This window comes from Gossypium arboreum, chromosome 3, assembly GCF_025698485.1.
Source record: "Gossypium arboreum isolate Shixiya-1 chromosome 3, ASM2569848v2, whole genome shotgun sequence".
Classification (NCBI taxonomy): Eukaryota; Viridiplantae; Streptophyta; class Magnoliopsida; order Malvales; family Malvaceae; genus Gossypium; species Gossypium arboreum.
The window spans coordinates 42,988,123-43,003,648 of record NC_069072.1 but is presented as its reverse complement, the minus strand read 5'-3'; the positions used below and the strand labels follow the sequence as shown (position 1 = coordinate 43,003,648).

The 15,526-nt window shown below is 35.7% G+C and overlaps 1 non-coding gene across 1 annotated transcript; it reads left to right on the top strand.

Moving 5' to 3' along the window:
* The first annotated feature begins 12,138 nt into the window (after nt 1-12,138).
* LOC128291391 (small nucleolar RNA R71) lies at nt 12,139-12,245 on the top strand. The gene has a single exon (XR_008281165.1). It is a non-coding gene; the product is annotated as a small nucleolar RNA R71 (small nucleolar RNA).
* Nucleotides 12,246-15,526: the final 3,281 nt, after the last annotated feature.

Sequence of the window (15,526 nt, the reverse complement as noted above, 5' to 3'; positions counted from 1 at the left end):
CGCATCACACTATCAAACTGTCATTTTGGGTATCGATGATCATAAACATTTTGAGTATATGGCATGTATAGGGACTTGGTGATTTTGTTATATGTGTCATCATGATTTTAGCCAAATGTATTAGCTTGTAATTATCAAAAGCTTGATTTGGTATTTGGCCATGTAAATTGGCTTATTTTGATTAAACTGGTTGTAAGCTTAAGTATATTCGTACATGTGCAAATATCTCCTTTATGATGTGGTCTATAAATGATTGGTGAATGTTTGAATGTGACTTAACGGTTTTGTTGTTGAATGGTTGAGATTGGCATATTGGTAAGCTAGGGAAATCTAAGAAGAATTATGCATGATAAAGTATTTGTGTTGGTACTTGTGGATGTGAATTTGGTATGATTTAGCTTGGTAGAATATAAGAGGCTAGCTATACATGCCATATATAAATTGATAAAAGTGTGATGACTCCTAAAAATTTAAATTGTATTTTCATATAGTAAATGGATCCTGAGCAAGACGTAGCTGATGATGTTGAAAATAATGCACCGGCTCCTGCCCAATGGACAACTCCATCTGGAAGTAGACCAGTAACGGTTAGTCAGGGAGGAGAGGCTACGGAGGCCTTCTTACAAATGATGAATAAGTGGTTTGCCGAGTTTGTTCGAACAAATCCGGCTGCCCAACATCCTCCACCCCCAGCTAACCCCCAACCGGTTCTTGTAGCTCCCCAACCTGTGGAATTGTTAGGATTGAACAAGCCTCCAGTTGATAAGATTCGAAAACAAGGGGCTAAAGAATTTAGAGCCAATGTTGACGATGATCCCAAGAGAGCAGAGTTTTGGCTTGAGAACTTTATCAGGGTATTTGATGAGCTTTCTTGAACACCAGATGAGTGCTTGAAATGTGCTATATCACTTCTGAGGGATTCGACATACCGGTGGTGGAATACTCTTGTATCCGTGGTACCGAAAGAAAGGGTTACTTGGGAATTCTTTCAAGATGAGTTCAAGAAGAAATATATCAATCAACGGTTCATTGATCAGAAACGCAAAGAGTTTTTAGAGCTGACCTAAGGCCGTATGTCTGTTACCGAATATGAGTGAGAGTTTTTTAGGCTCAGTAAGTATGTTCGGGAATGTGTTTCCACCGAGGCCATCATGTGCAAAATATTCGAAGATGGGTTGGATGAGGATATCAGATTGCTAGTAGGGATTCTGGAGCTGAAAGAATTTGTTGTGCTGGTTGACTGAGCTTGCAAAGCCGAAGAGTTGAGCAAAGAAATGAGAAAAGTTGAGTTTGAGACTAAAGATTCGAGAAAAAGACCTCTGAATAAGTCATTTCAATATTCATCAAAGAAATCGAGGATTTGTATACTTGTTCGAATGTTTCAGTTGGGTATCCCAATAGAGGTCGTGGGAATCAAAATTCAGGCTCTAAGGCCAAAACTATGTCAATAGCAAGCATTGGTAATGTTAGGTCTAATAGACCTGAATGTCAACATTGTGGTAGATGACATCCCGGTAAATGTAGGATGAATAACCAGGCATGCTTTAAATATGGCTCCGTAGATCAGTTCATTCGAGATTGCACTGAAATGACTGAGAAAGATAGTTTTCAGAATGTAAAACCGAGCAACACTACCACTAAAGGGAGGCCACCGAGAAATACTGGAAATAGGAATAGTAGTAGAGGTGCAACAAAAATTTAACTATGAGATTAGAGGTCAGAGAACCTGCTAGAACCTATGCTATTCGCACTCGCGAAGATGCGTCATCTGCTGATGTTATAACTAGTACATTTTCTCTCTATGATACTAAAGTAGTTGCACTGATTTATCCTGGATCAAATCATTCTTATATTTGCATGAATTTGGTATCTAGTAAGAATTTTCCTGTTGAGTCTACTGAATATGTGATTAAAGTGTCAAACCCCTTAAGCAAACATGTCTTGGTTGATAAAGTTTGCAAAAGTTATCCTTTAATGATTCGGGGTCACTATTTTTCAGGTGACTTAATGCTTTTACCGTTTAATGAGTTCGATGTAATTCTTGGAATGGATTGGTTAACTCTACATGATGTCGTAGTGAATTGTAGATGAAAGATTATTGAATTGAAATTTCAAGATAATGAAATTCTTCAAATTGAATCGGATGAGTCGGGTGAGTTTCCCATTGTGATTTCGTCGATGTCGGCCCAGAGGTATGTAAGAAAAGGTTGTGAAGCTTATCTTGCATATGTACTGAATATGAAAGTGTCTAAATTGAAAATCAAATTCGTGTTACTAGTTTGTGAATACCCGGATGTGTTTCCAGAAGAGTTACCTGGGTTACCGCCAACCAGAAATGTTGAGTTTACTATTGACTTACTACTGGGAACTTCACCTATATCGATAGCTCTGTTTAGAATGGCTCTAATCGAATTGAAAGAATTGAAGTCTTAGTTTATAGAGTTGACAGATAAGGGTTTTGCGAGATTGAGTTTTTCGCCCTAGGTGTACCAGTGTTATTCGTTAAGAAGAAAGACGGATCCTTGAGACTTTGTATCGATTATAGCCAGCTTAATAAGGTTACGATAAAGAACAAGTATCCCTTACCGAGAATTGATGATTTGGTCGATCAGTTGAAAGGGGCGATAGTGTTCTCAAAGATAGACTTGAGATTAGGATAATACCAGTTGAGAGTTAAAGACTCGGATGTGTTGAAAACTGCGTTCAGAATGAGGTACGAACATTATGAATTTCTTGTTATGCCTTTTGGATTAACTAATGCTCCTGCAGTTTTTATGGATTTGATGAATCGAATCTTCTGACCGTATTTAGATAAGTTTGTGGTTGTATTTATTGATGACATCTTGATTTGTTCTCGAGATGAATTTGAGTATGCCGAACATTTTAGAATTGTATTGCAGATTTTGAGAGATAAGAAACTATTTGCTAAATTCAGCAAAAGTGAGTTTTGGCTCCGAGAAGTCAGATTTTTGGGACACATTATTTCAGTGGAAGGTATACGGGTTGATCCAAGTAAGATTTTCGCAGTTGTTGATTGGAAACCACCGAAGAATGTATCCGAAGTTAGAAGCTTTTTGGGTTTGGCTGGTTATTGTCGATGTTTTGTTAAAAGATTTTCGATGATTGCCACACCTATAACTAGATTGTTACAAAAGGATGTGAAATTCGAGTGGTTTGAGAAATGTCAATAGAGTTTTCAGTAGTTGAAGGCGTTGTTGACTGAGGCACTGGTGTTAGTGCAACCTGAGTTGGGAAAAGAGTTTGTGATTTTCAGCGATGGGGCATTAAATGGTCTTAGTTGTGTGTTGATGTAAGAGGGTAAAGTGATAGCTTATGCCTTGAGATATTTGAAACCGTACGAAAAGAATTATCCGACGCACAACTTAGAATTGGATGCTATTGTGTTTACGCTTAAAATTTAGAGACACCACTTATTTGGTGAGAAATTTCACATCTTTACTAATCACAAGAGTTTAAAGTATTTAATGACTTAGAAAGATTTCAATTTGTGACAATGAAGATGGCTCGAGCTATTGAAAGATTATGAATTAGCGATTGACTATCACCCGGGGAAAGCAAACGTAGTCACAGACACTTTAAGTAGAAAGACTTTATTTACTTTGAGGGCAATGAATACGCTGTTAACCTTATTTGATGATGGATCGGTTTTGGTTGAGTTGAAAGATAGACCAATATTTCTTCAGCAAGTTTACGAAACTCAAAAAGATGATAATGAGTTGTAAGCTAAAAGAGTTCAGTGCCAATCGAATAGTGATTCAAAATATCAGATTAGATCAGATGATTGTTTGAGGTTTCGAGGTAGGTTTTGTGTACCAAGAGATACTAAACTAATTCAGAAAATTCTTCATGAGGCATATAATAGTTTTCTATCTATTCATCCTGGAAGTACCAAGAAGTATAATGATTTGAAGAAATTGTATTGGTGATCAAGCATGAAACAAAACATTTTAGAGTTTGTAACAAGTTGTTTGATTTGTCAACAAGTGAAAGCCAAACATCAAGCGCCTTCGGGTTTACTTCAGCCTGTGACTATGCCTGAGTGGAAATGGGATAAAGTTACGATGGAGTTCGTATTGGGTTTACCTCTGACTCTGAAGAAGAAAGATGTCATTTAGGTAGTTGTTGATAGATTGATGAAATCAACTCATTTCATTCCGGTACGTACTGATCATTCACTTTATAAACTAGCTGAATTGTACATTGTTGAGATTGTTATATTGCATGGGGTGCCTACTTCTATTATTGCTGATAGAGATCCGAGGTTTACGTCGCGATTTGGAAGAAATTGCAAGAAGCATTGGGTACAAAGTTGAAATTTAGTACTGCATTTCATCCACAAACTAATGGTCAATCTGAGAGAGTGATTCAAATTCTCGAGGATATGCTTCGCTGTTGTGTTTCAGAGTTTGAGGGTAGTTGAGGGAAATATCTACCGTTGGTCGAATTTACATATAACAACAGTTTTCAATAGAGTATAAAGATGGCACTGTATAATCATTGTATGGTCGTAAGTGTCAAACTCCATTGTACTGGACCTTGCTTAGTGAGAAATAGATTCATGGGGTTGATTTGGTCAGAGAAACTGAAGAGAAGGTGAAAGTAATTCGCGATTGTTTAAAAGTAGCTTCGGATCGATAGAAATCGTACGCAGATTTGAAATGGAAGGATATCAAATTTCAAGTTGGTGATAAGGTATTTCTGAAAGTGTCTCTGTGGAGGAAAATTATTAAATTTGGTTGCAAACGCAAATTAAGTCCGTGTTTCATTGGGCCGTATGAGATTATTGAATGAATAAGGCCAGTCGTATATCAGCTAGCTTTTCCGTTAGAGCTAGAAAGGATCTACAATGTATTTCATGTGTCAATGTTGTGGCAATATCGATTAGATCCATCGCATGTAATCTCACCATCAGAGATTGAGATTTGACCTGATATGACATACGATGAAGAACTGATCAAAATGTTATCTTGAGAGGTTAAATAGTTAAGGAATAAAAGTATGGCTCTAGTGTAAGTTTTTTGGCAATGACATGGGGTCGAAGAGGGTACATGGGAACCTGAGGAAGCTATGAGAAAATAGTAACCAAACCTCTTTTTCAGTAAGATTTTCGGGGACGAAAATCCCTAAGGGGGAGAGTTGTAACAGCTCGTTTTAGGGTCAAATCAAAAAAGTGGTTTCAGGACCACAAATCCGAAATAGAAATATTTGTTTTATTATTTCTTCAAGGTCTATAGCATGATAGAATAATTGTGTGAAAATTTCGTTAAGAAATTTTATTATTTTGAGTGCCCAATTTGGGTATCGATGATCTTAAACAGTTTGAGTATATGGCATGTATAAGGACTTGGTTTTTGTTATATGTGTCATCATGATTTTAGCCAAATGTATTGGCTTGTAATTGTCAAAGGCTTGATTTGGTATTTGGCCATGTAAATTGGCTTATTTTGATTAAATTGGTTGTAAGTTTTAGTATATTCGTACATGTGAAAATATCTCTTTTATGATGTGGTCTATAAATGATTGGTGAATGGTTGAATGTGACTTAATGGTTTTGTTGTTGAATGGCTGAGATTGGCTCATTGGCAAGCTAGGAAAATCTAAGAAGAATTATGCATGATAAAGTATTTGTGTTGGTACTCATGGATGTGAATTTGGTATGATTTGGCTTGATAGAATATGATGTTGTAAGTATGTTATGTGTGATAATGGAATGGTATGTTCTAACCTTGGTTATGGATGTTTTGGTTGCCTAAGTATACCATGATTTATACCATTGATCTTGTGTGTGTAGGTGTAAATGAGGGTGACAAATGGCTTCGTAAATAGCCTTTATTTTTTTTCACACAGGTAGACACACGGGCATGTGTCTAGGCTGTGTGTGACACACGGTCTGCCTCATGGGCATGTGTTTCCGCCATGTGTCCCCTGCACCTTAGTTTTGAGAAATAGAATGCTTAGAATTGAGCACACGGGGAAAGAGACGGGTGTGGGTCTCAGCCGTGTGAGGGACATGGCCTCATACATGGGCGTGTGTCCCGACCATGTGAAGTCTGCACCTATTTTATAACAGTTAAATTAACCACACGGCCTAGCACACGGGCGTGTGACTTGGCCTTGTGACTTCAATTTGTTCATGCTTTGCCAAATAGAGAGTTACACAGGTTGGGGATACGGGCATGTGTGACCACACGGCCTTCCCACACGGGCGTGTGGCCCCTTGTTTATAGCAAAAAAAATTTCTAAGTTCTGTAAAAATTTCTTGAGTTATCGGTTTAGTCCCGAACTACTTCCAAAGATGTTTTCGGCTTTGTAGGCTCGTATTGGGGACTTTATGAATGAATACAAATGGTTTTAATTTGGATGCAAATTTATGACTCGATTTGTATGTTTGTTTGCATTGTAAGTCCAGTAATGCCTCGTGTCCTATTCCAGCGTTGAATACAGATAAGGGGTGTTACATTTTATTTCTTATTTTATTTTATTTTTAGTTTATTCCTTTTGTTATTTTTCGATTATTTAGTTTTCCCATTTTAGTATTTTTATTATTATTCTTATTTGATGATATTGATTTCTATTTGGTATCTGTTAGATTAGGTTGGTATAGTTAGATTAGGTTAGGTAGTATTCTCATGCTTATTATTATTATTCTTGGATGTATTATATATTATTTTTCTACTTGTTTATTGTTGCTATTTTTATGTTTATTTTTCTTGTTGGTCTTTTCCTTTCTTGTCAAGTTCGTATTCTTTATGTTACTGTTTTAAATTATTATTTTAGTTGTTATTATGCTCCATCTTTAGTTTATTCTTTTGAAGTATTTTCTCACTGTCTTTATTAATATTGATTCATTGCATTTAGTATCCGACTTAGTTTATGTTTTGGTGATGCGTATTTTATTTTCTGATAGTATTATATTTAGGCTTACCATGACCAACACTCATAGTAAGTCTAAGGTCGCCATCCCTGTTTCAAAAAAGTGGAAGACCTATCCCGTGACCTCCTCCTTAAGCACTTTCGCCGAGGCCCTCCACCCTTATCTCTATTTTTTTCGGGCCCGCAGGAGGATTCATTTCAGTTACTTCGATAGCGCCTACTCAGCCTAGGCTGATTTATTGATTGGGGCGCGTTAGAACAGGTCCGACTAGCTAATGAAGTCTACAGCTTTATTACCACAGCTCCATGGAATAGATTCTTCTTCATCATAGAGCCCACATACATGGAGCTGACGTTGGAGTTCTGCTCAACATTTCTTCTATAGAAGGTCATGAAGACTCACGATGAACCGGGCACCATTTCTTTCAGACTTGGTGGTTTGGTGCACCATATGAGTGTCCCCGAGTTCAGCACTACTATGAGAGTCTAAACCAATGAGTTATGAGTGCCGAGAACTTCTTCTGTCTACATCGACACATCCATTACACCCTATCTTGTTGTTGGGCAGAGCTTATAGAGTTAGATACTTTATGACACGAGTCGCTTGAAGGCGACTTCTCTCTCTAGCTTTACGGTATCTTAATGCACTTTTAGCTCACACTTTGACCAGTAGGAGAGAGAGCACCAGAGTCGTTATTACTCATGATGCTTATTTTCTATGGAGCATGCCATCAGACTGATCGCCATAGGGAGGGTCCTATCTGTTTAGGCCCTTATGTAACTCGCCTTGCTTGACACTTCAGTCTCCTCGACCCACCGGAGCAATCCTCTACACTTACACTAGTTGGTCAAATGTTCCCACAGAGAATCTCGAGAATGATCCATATGAGGATGATCGAGCGGCATCGTAGAGTGGATCCTCCCTAGCATCGATTATTTCTTTTTGACACTCAGAATGAACTCGATGACTTCACTGATGATGTTCCCCTCCATCACGAGGATCCACCTCAGCCTTCACCTTCGAGTCACCATCCTACTTCTTCTGTTGTTATGTCAGCGAACCTCCCTGAGTGGTTCACTCACTTCAAGCAGTATTGCATTCAATGGTTTGACAGTCTTCATGCGTCATTGCAGTAGATATATCAGCATCTCCATATCTCCTCTTTAGCGCCAACAACTCACGACACCAACATGTCTGATGATGAGGACCATTGAGTCCATTTTTTTTTATCTCTATGTTTATTTTTATTTTCTTAGACTTATTTTGTTTTTATCTTTTGAACTATATTTATTTTTATGGTTGTTTCTAATCGAGTATAATCCCTTAATATTCTTCATTATTTGTGTTTATTTTTTTAGTAGTTTGCTAAGAATCATGCACTACATCTAGATTTGTCTACAATTTCGCTTTTCACTATTCTGGGGATTTCATCCAATATTCAAGGCAGTTTCAGTTTTCTCCCACTCTTATACTATTCTATTTATATTGTGATTATATCTGTTTGTACATTGAGGACAATGCACATCTTATGTGTGGAGAGGTTATTTATATAATTATTAGAAAATCCCTAAATTATATCTTGTGTTTAAGTAATTTTCTCATATTACTATTAGAATGAATTTTTATCGATTTGTGATTTTTATTGATGTGTTTTAGATTAAATTCATAGATATTTGTACATTGGTTGTTTTAAACTTTAAGACATGAGAGAATCAAATATGATAAGTCTATTTTCAGAATTAAAAAATTTTAGGTTGTTTCCCTGAATTGAGCTATTATCTTGAAGTTTTAAATTTACAAGTTTGACATCATAACCATAATTTTTTGTGAGATTTTGAGCCTTTAAAGCACACACTTTTCTTGCTTGTTTTATTATTGGTTATGAATGTGTCAATATTGATTTGTTATTCTAGAACTTGCTTCAATTATGCATGACGAGACCACGCCTTTGATTTGATATAATAAGATGATAAAGACACTTAGGTTTTAACCCACTTATCCCATAAAAAGCCTACCTTCATAATTAAACCTTAGTGAACCGCGTTGAGCCTAACACACCGTTTCCTGATTTACCCATTCATGTTAACCCATAACTCACTCTTTTGATTTGTTGAGAATTTTTCCCGTTTTACTGACTCCCTTTTTATCGAGATTTGATTTGGTTAGTTGCCTAACTATGCTCTTTTGTTTCATTTGCTGAGTTATTTCTTATTGTTCTCAAAAAATAAATTGATCAAAAAAAATTGATGGAAAAAAATTCATATATATTGATTATTATTTAGCTCTATGTTAATTGAGCTTGAACAGTTAAATTCATATTTGAAGAAGAAGGTCGTGTTATTCTTGAATAGTTTTTTATTGATGTAATTATTTTAAATTCAGCATTTGTTTATTTTTCTAGTCTGGTAATTTATCAATTCGATCTCAATTTTAACCATCTTGTTCAGCCTTTCTCCATGCCTTTAAACTAAGCCCCATTACAACCTCGTAAAGACCTTTTGATTTGTGTATCATCTCATTCTATAGTGGTGGAGATTGGATTTTCATGCAAGCCTATGGTAATGACTTTTCATGTTTGACTATTGAGTGCTTATTTTTTAAACTTAAACTCTTTGAGTGATTTGAGTGAATCTTCAGTGAGGATGTCAATTCTTGTCACTTTTGAATTAAAGGTAATTACTTAGATAAGGGGAAATACCTATGTTTTCATGCCCAAAAAATGTTCGACTTGGATTGTTTGAATCTTTAGTGCTCTTTTAGTTGAATTATCAATGTATGATTATTTATGAATTATTACGGAACATTATTGATGATAATTATAAGTCGAGAAAGATTAATTTTTAATTGTAAGTTTAGGATTTTGCTTGAGAACAAGCAAACGTTAAGTGTGGGGATATTTGATAAGCCATAAAAATAACATGTTTTTTAATCTTATTCTTGATGTATTTTTGGATGATTTATGATGTAAACTAGTGAATTTGATGCTCCTAATCCTTTAAATTCATGTTTCTATACTTAGGTGAGCATAGGGAAGTGAAAAGAGTGAAAAACGGGCCAAAATTGAATAAAAAAAGCTATTTTTAAGATCCACACAGCCTGAGCATTTCCACATAAGCTAGGCACACACCTGTGTAAGCCACACGGGCTAGCCACAAGCCCATGTGCCAGCCAATGTTGATTTCACACCCTGTTTCCCTTTTACACAAAAAAAAACCTAATTTTTAGGGTTTTTGAGCATTCTAAAGTTTATAAATACATACTAGAAGAGGACCTAAAGAGAGCACGCAGAGAAGAATGAAGAAATTAGTCGAAGAACGCCATTGGATTCAACTCAGAAGCAGATCTCCTTCAAGATTGAAGATCTCCATTTTATTTCCTTCGAAGTTTTATTTGGTTTTTTTATCGGCTAAATAATAGAAAAAAGTAATTGCTAGTACTTTTAGTCCTCGTAGATACGATATTCCTTACTCACTATAGATATACCATTGTTCGATAGGTACACTTGCCTTCGCCGTAATTATAGTTAGTTTAGTGACCATCATAAGTACTGCTTCCCATCTTCATCACTTGGAGGGTCTGATATCAAAAACTTGTTCTAATGGGTCCTCAATAGAGTTGAGTTCCCATTCTACAGCTAAATCCTCTAACTCAAATATTGTAGAACAATAATCAACTATGACAAGGAATCGCATAGACTTAAAAACATTAAAAGTTACATGATCATCCTAAACACGCATAGTAAGCTCAGCCTTCTACACATCAATAAGGGTCATTCTAATTGCTAGAAAAGGCCTTCCTAGGATGATGTGCTAAGGATCGATCTGCTAGTTAAATTGTAACTGTAGTAGGTTTAACTTCACCTATCCCCAACTTTCTAAATATAAACATGGGCATCATGTTGATTCTTGCACCCAAATCACATAATGCCTTACCACAATAAGTTGCTCCAGTGTTGCAAGGTATGGTAAAACATCTAAGGTCTTTCATCTTTAGGGTAGTTTATTTTGAAGATATGCATTGCATTCCTTTGCTAGGGTTACCGTATCAAATTCTCCAAGTCTCTGTCTCTTAGACAGGATATCCTTCATGAATTTGATATAGTTTGGCATCTGCTCAAATGCTTCTCCCAACAGAATGTTGATACGAAGTTGCTTGAGCACATCTAAAAATTTCTTGAATTGAATTTCCTGTTTCTGCTTTTAAAGTCTATAAGGGTAAGGTGGTGGATGATTCTTTACTGGAACTGCTTTTAAAGTCTTTTATGGCAATTTTGCATCTAATGAAGTTGTTAAATTATCAAAAATGACTGGTTCAAAAGTTACCTTATTAGGTTTTGCAGATTCTGATTTTGGTGAAGTTGGAATTTCAACACTTGGTTGAACTTCCATTAAATCTTGAGCATCAATTGGCTCCTTTTCAACTTCGACAGAATTTGGTTCTAATTTCTTTCAGCTACTCAATGCCAATGCTTTACAATGGTTTTTCCCTGAATTTCTTGGGTTCTCCATATCACCAGGCAACACACCTTGTGGTCAGTTCCTAAGTTTAGTTGCAAGTTGGCCCATTTGGTTTTCCAGGTTTTCCAATGTGGCTACTTGGCTTTAGATTAGTGCATCATTTTTCGCTACGTATGCCTTAAACAAGTTTTGTAAGTAATTGGTAGATTCAACTTGAGGTTGCTTCTGAACTTGTTGGGTAAATATAGGTGGTTGGGTCGGTTTAGGTTGGGCATAAGTGTTACTTGGTCCAGCCCATTGGTTACTCCAAGAGAAATTAGGGTGGTTTTGCCATGATAGGTTATAAAATTGGATTGCAATCCTTGCTTTCCTTGGGTTTTGTTTTGGTTACCCATGTAATACATGGATTCTAGGTTTTATAGACATTCTTCGAGAATGTGTCGTTCCCCACAATAAACATAGGCTACAGTTTTAGGTTGATTCGGTGGCTGAAATGCAAAACTATTAAACCCATTAGTAGTAAATTTTTTAAGCATTGAGGATATTGAAGATACCTGAGATTTGAGTGAAGTGAGAACGTCTACTTCATGTACTCCAGCGACTCGTCTTCTTGACACTACTCAATTGCTTGGTCATTGGTAGTTGTTGCTGGAAATCCTCTTAACGATTTCATAAGCCTCGTTATAAGACTTAGAAAGGAGAGCACCATTAGTAGCAGCATCCACTACCATCCTCGTGTGAGCATTGAGACCTTTATAGAACATCTCTAATTGGATACAATAAGGGATTTTGTGATGAAGGCATCATCGTAATAGTTCTTTAAACCTTTCCCAAGCGTCATACAAGGACTTATCATCGACCTGCTCGAAGGTAGTGATCTTGTTCCTCAACTTGGCATTCTTGCTAGGTGGGAAGTACTTCATAAGAAATCTTTCTACTAACTCTTGCCATGTGGTAATGAAATTTGGTGGCAATGAGTTCAACCAGGTTTGAGCTTTATCCCTTAGTGAATATGGGAACAACTTTAATCATAGTGCTTCTTTGGGTATTCCAGCTAATTTGAAAGAATAGCTCACCTCCATAAACAATCTTAAGTGAAGGTGAGGATCTTCAGTAGGCATTCCACTAAATTGGCCCACTTTCTGAAGCATTCGAAACATGACTGGCTTCAGTTCAAATTGTTATGCCTCAATTTCGGGTTTCCTAATACCTAGATTAAACTCATGAAATACTACCATAACATACTGTCTTAGAGCTCTATCCCTATCATCATTAATAAGGATAGGATTTTCAGCATGATTTGCTCTGTTTTCTTGATTTGGATTTTCAAAGTTCTTCTCTTCGGTCCTTCTTTGAGCTGCTTGTCTTCTTCTTTGTTGAAAAGTTCTTTCAATTTCATCATCTAGGAGGCGTACGTTGATAATTTGATCAATACTCATGAACACCTGAAACAATCACAAAAAATATGTTTAAATTAAAATTAAATAGAAAATTAACAAAAATGTCAAATTAACAATTTCACAAATAATGTCTTTTAAAACAGTCCTTGGCAATGGCGCCAAAAACTTGGAACGACGAAAATGTACAAGTGTACACAGTAGTTATCAAGTAATGAAGTGACAAGTAAATGTTGAGTTATCGTACTCACATGGACGGTGAAAGAATATATTTATGAAATGTAAATCAAACACTTTGGTAATGGGAAAAATATTTTGTTTTGAAGAAGTGATTTTAAAAACTAAAAATTAACTAATTAATAGAAATAAAAGTAAAAATTCCAAAGCACGATTCCAAAAAGAGGAGCTTTAATCAATATGACATAATTGTGCTGGATTGATTATATTCCTTAACTTAGAATTACTAAACCTATGTTCATGTTGTTACAAATATTTTCACGGCAACTTAGTAATTTGCTAACTACTGTTCATATGTACGTACTAAATTAATTTATCTCTTGAACATTTTTCAATGCCAATTCAAACAATTAATCATTCTTCATAAGCACATAAAAGATCAAGTGAGGTAACAATATATTTCTATATTGAAATAGTTTAATCACAATAATCTTACAAGTTATGCAAGCCTAATGTACCATTTAAAACTGTCACCAATTTAACCTTCAGCTACCTTAGAAGATTAAACATGCACCAATTAAATACTGCATCAATTAATTATAATTTCAATATGTTTAATAATTAATTCATTCGTTACCTTACATTTTATAATGCAAGTATAATACAAGCATGATTTTATTTAATTAAACAACATTCTAGGGCCTATAACAATACAAACATGTTTTTAATAAGTCAAGTGGATAGAATGCAATCAATCTAACACAAATTAATTTAAGACATTTTAATTAGAACAAGAAAAACAACAAAACATTTATCCATATTCATGATCACAACATAAACAAGAAAATTAAAGAGAAGGGAATTAGGAAGCAAATCCAATATTTCTCTGAAGCCAGACTAGTGCGCTTCTCTTCTTCTCTAGTGGTTGTGTTAAACCGAGACCTCTATAAAAAAATTGAATGATGTTATCCTAAGGTGGAAGAAGGATCTTTTTCAAGAGGGAAATCAACAAGGGAAATAGGAAAATATGGAAGGGAATGGAAGAGAGAAAAATAAGTGAAAGAGAGAGATGTGTTGGAAATGAATGGTGTGTTGAATGAATAGGTGAAGGGGGTATTTATATGTGGGAGTGGCTGTTAAAAATAGCAAATAATTAGCAGCCATAAACTTCCCTTGGCCGGCCACAAGCCATACTGAGATGATTACTAAGTGGTGTTTGTATTGGGAAATGTGCCCATATTGTGGTAACATGTATATGTTTTCTATGTATTTGAAGGATGAATAAATAAATTCCAAATTTCACTGCTATGTCTTTTTTTATTTTTGTCTTTCATATTTTTCATGCATAGCGAAATTGTGAAAAACAAATATTAGCTCATTGATTGTCTAAGTTCAAACTAAAGATAAGTGGCATTGTAAGAACATTTATATTGCGAGAAAGGCAACTTACTTCAGTAGATAATCTAAACGAGTCCACAATCCCATAAAAGAATCAAAGTGATTATTTGATTAAAATACTTAGAAGAACTATTATGTCGTCTACAATTCCAGTTGGGGGGATGGCTAGTTTTGGCCATCGAGCATTTCACTCCATGAGTAGAGACATGCATGTACTCATTGGTAGAATAATATATTGGACTGGACCCAGGATAAATTAATTATAAATTAATTTAATTCACTTGTGATGTTCATCGTGTGATTTACCTAAATCCTGAGTTAGTCACTGACTATGCGTATGTAACTCATGTGCTTTGATATAAGTGGAGGCTTATGCTCTAAAGATGATCGAGTCCAGAGCTAGTATGTTGGGTACATGACTTGTGTATGGTATGGCTTTACTAGCAACTGTGGAATTCATAGCTCAATTAAAGAGTTAAAGATATCCTCTCATTGACATTATGTGGATTGATAAATATGAAACGTGGCCACAGGTTACTTGTTCTCAAACAAGTAATTTATCATAGTCATTTGTTGATAGTGATCACATTAATCATTAGGTAGACACAATGGTGACAATGAGATAAAATAGGATTGTATTTGTAGCACTTCTAACTTGTATCTGTCGCCGAAATAGGGTTACAGTGCATTATCATAAAAAACGTAACTTAAAATCATTCATTTCCAAAACTTTAATAAATCACAGCATAATCCATTCAAACCCATGCATATAGTCCCTTATTTGAGCCCTCTAGGCCTTAGAAACAATTTAGAAATGATTCGGTTCTAAATCGAGAATATTAAAACATTGAGGAAAACGTTAGAAAAATTAACATTGCAGGGGTCACACGGCCGTGTGGTCCAATCGTGTGACTTACACGGTTGAGACACACGCCTATGTCTCAAGTCATGTAACATTTGAAATAGGCACACGTGGCCGTGTCCCAGCTTGTGTCTGTGCCCGTGTAATTTTTGAAAAGTAACCTTTAAAACCTATAGAGGACACACGGTCGTGTGTCACACACGGCCATGTAGACAAGAAAAAAGCCAAAATGAAGCCATTTCTTTCATCCATTCAAACATGAACCTACAAGAAACTTGCACATATAATCAGGACCTTAAAACATACCCAAATCATACATAATAAGAACAATTTAAAAGGC